The sequence below is a fragment of the Tachyglossus aculeatus genome, chromosome 22 (genome assembly GCF_015852505.1).
Source record: "Tachyglossus aculeatus isolate mTacAcu1 chromosome 22, mTacAcu1.pri, whole genome shotgun sequence".
Taxonomy (NCBI): domain Eukaryota; kingdom Metazoa; phylum Chordata; class Mammalia; order Monotremata; family Tachyglossidae; genus Tachyglossus; species Tachyglossus aculeatus.
Genome location: NC_052087.1, coordinates 44,232,908 through 44,236,146, shown reverse-complemented (window position 1 = coordinate 44,236,146; position 3,239 = coordinate 44,232,908). Strand labels below are relative to the sequence as shown.

Here is a 3,239-nt window from a genome sequence, read left to right as displayed (position 1 = left end):
AACCATTGAATGATATAATTGATGTTCATATCTGAACCCAGTCCTAGCAGACAGGAATTCTCCATTCCTGGCCCTGCAGAATTAATCTTTCATCCTGGAACAGAGGCTTGGAGTTCTGGGAATGAAGAGCAAGCCAAAGGGGAAGAGGAGGGTTTTGTTGGAGGGAAAGGTGGGTAAGGAGAAGGTGGTCTTTCCCTTTTTTCCCCTGCCAGGCCTGGGAAGACCACCGGGGCTCAATGTAGATTGGATTTTGATGTCTCATTCCTTGCTGAAATGGCCGGTCCCTGACCCAGCCAAACAGGTACATGTGACCCTTCCTCAGAGCACTGAGGAGGGGCAGAAAGAGGGTGACGGATGACAGGAAGATTCTCCTGGAGCTCCCTGCCCCCCTCCTCCCTGCAGCCCCCACTCTTCGCCCACCCACTACATCCCTCTGCCCTGCTGCTGTTCAAGGAGCAATGCAGAAATCAATTTCAGATTGTTCTTCTTCTGATGTTTGTCCCTTTCCGTCTCTTCAGATTCACCTGGACCCAGCTTTGCTACATGTGCTCATCACAGTTCAATGGAACCTGACAAGCGCGATGCTGGTCTTCAATCAGTGCTGGCTTGTGATGTTAAATGGGAAGCCATGTGGGTGGGTTTGCATGTGTGTGTGTGCGCACATGTGTGTGGGTGTTTGTGTATCTGTTGCATTAGCCCATCAGGGTGAGAGCGTGTGCTCTGCACACAATAAGCGCTCAATAAATACAATTGATTGATTGATTGATGTGTGTGTCTATTATGTGTGCACACATGTGTGAGCATGTTTTTAAGCACTAGAGTACACCAAAGAATGAGCTGTTTTCAGCTAACTTTGAGCTGCTAATGATTTTAATGAGAGCGCCTTCTGGATTCATATTTTTTTCATAAAATACATCACACTAAAACAAAATCAATGAGAAACATTAATTAGGGGCTTTTTAGATGCCTTCTGTGGTGTTGTTTTTCTTTTGAGAAGCACCAGACAAAGAACGCCGAGCTTTATTTGAGCTAAGTTGTTTGACATTTAGATGAGAGAAAAAAGAGAAAAATACTAACAAACACAGGAACAATTTTTGACAGCTCTTTGTCAAGCAAGAGAGAAGAAAGGGGACCGACTGTATGCGATACCACTTTGAAGCCCTGGAAATTTGTAATGAAAAATTTAAGATACAAGAGAGGAAGAAAGCTGAGCTATTCATTTGGTTCTGCATATATTACCACTTGTAATGCAAACTAAAGGTTTGCTATGTGTTTTCCTAATTTTGATGCTAATAAATGTCTCAAAGAATTGTTCTGCGATCCCAAGATCTTGTGCGGACTTTGTGTCGATTGGAAAGTTGAGAAACAATGATCATAGAGAAGCAGCGTGGCTTAATGGCAAGAGCACGAGCTTGGGAGTCAGAGGTCGTGGGTTCTAATCCCGGCTCCGCCACTTGTCTGGTGTGTTACCCTGCGCAAATCACTTCTCTGTGCCTCAGTTACCTCATCTGTAAAATGGGGATTAAGACTGTGAGGCCCACGTGGGACAACATGATTACCAATGCTTAGAACAGTACTTGACATGTAATAAGTGCTTAACAAATACTATTATTATTATTATTATTATTATTAATTGGCAGAGTTGGGATTAGAACCCAGGTCCTGTGACTCCCAGACCTGTGCTCTTTCGAGGAGGCTACACTGTTTCCGAATAGGCCATGCTGTTTTAAACTCTGTTTCTTCCTGCTATAGGTAATTTATTTTAGTGTCTGCCTTCCCTGCTAGATTTTAAACTCCTTGATGGCAGGGATTGGGTCTGTTAACTCGACTGTGCTCTGCCATATGTTTAGTACAGTGCTCTGAACAGAAAAAAGCACTCAATAAATACTACTGATGGACTGATTAACTTAGCACAGAAGTAGCAGTAATAATATTGATTAATAGTGGCATTTGTTAAGTGCTTACTATGTGCCAAACACTGTACTAAATGCTGGGGTAGATATAGGCAAATCAAGTTGGACACAGTCCCTGTCCCAAATGGGGATAACAGTCTTCATCCCCATTTTTTACAGATGAGGTAACTAAGGCTCAGAGAAGTGAAGTGACTCACCTAAGGTCACACAGCAGGCAAGGGGAGGAGCTGTAATTAGACCCCAGGTCATTCTGATTCCCAGCCCAAGCTTGATTGACAAGGCCACACTTATTCTGTATTAAGTATTGTACTAACTGTAGTAAGTGTGGAGAAGCAGACAAGGTCCCTGTCCTTCAAGGGGTTCACAGTCTATGAAAATAGGGGAGGGAAAGGCCTGGAGATGAGTACTTCTGGGAAGAAGAAACAATAAAATATTAAATACCCTAAGAGACTAGGACAAACCCATACTACACAGAATAAAAACCAATACCAGTAGGCTAGAGGAGCGGCTCCTCGTGATTCAGATTTCATGGTATAACCATAGCCAAAGTAGTGGCTACCATAGCCATTAGCCTTACTGAGGTTCTATGAGGCTTTATGCTGAAGGTGCTGTTCTCTTTCCCTCCACGGTGGTGGAAAGAAGAACTGAAGCAGGGTCTCCTTGTTGGTGCAGAGGGGAGAATTTTTCATAGTATTAGCTAAGTGCTTCCTTTGTGCCCAGGCACTGTGCTAAACTCTAGAGCTTTGTCTTATGCTGTCAAGTTGTTTCCGACCCATAGCGACACCACAGATACAACTCTCCCAGAATGCCCTGCTCTTCATCTGCAATCTTTCTGGTAGTGGATCCACAGAGTATTCTTGGTAAAAATCCGGAAGTGGTTTACCATTGCCGCCTTCCGCACAGTAAACTTGAGCTTCCACCATCAACTCTCTCCCATGCCACTACTGCCCAGCATGGATGAGGTTTGACTTGGAGCAGATTGCCTTCCACTCGCTAGCTACTTCCCAAGCTAGGAATGGAATGGGTAGGCCTCTGCTTGACTCTCCGTCCCATAGCCGAGACTGGTAGAGTACTGGAAACCCTCCAGGTGCCACCCTGAGAGGGGCAAACTCCAGAGTAGATACAAGCTAATCAAGTTGGACACAGTATTAATCCCCATTTTGCATGTGAGGAAACTAAAGTTCAGAGAAGTGAAGTGACTTGCCAAAGATCACACAACAGACAAGTGGCAGAGCCAGGATTATAACCCAGGTCCTTCTGACTCCCAGGACTGTGCTCTATCTACTGGGCCATAGTTCACATGGTCATGGCTGTGGGAACCAAGAA

At 44.6% G+C, this 3,239-nt stretch overlaps 1 non-coding gene across 1 annotated transcript; it reads right to left on the bottom strand.

Annotated features, from left to right (window-relative positions):
* Window positions 1-2,880: 2,880 nt before the first annotated feature.
* Window positions 2,881-3,018, bottom strand: LOC119944257. Its single transcript, XR_005455753.1, has one exon. It is a non-coding gene; the product is annotated as a small nucleolar RNA SNORA7 (small nucleolar RNA).
* Between the last annotated feature and the right edge of the window lie 221 nt (window positions 3,019-3,239).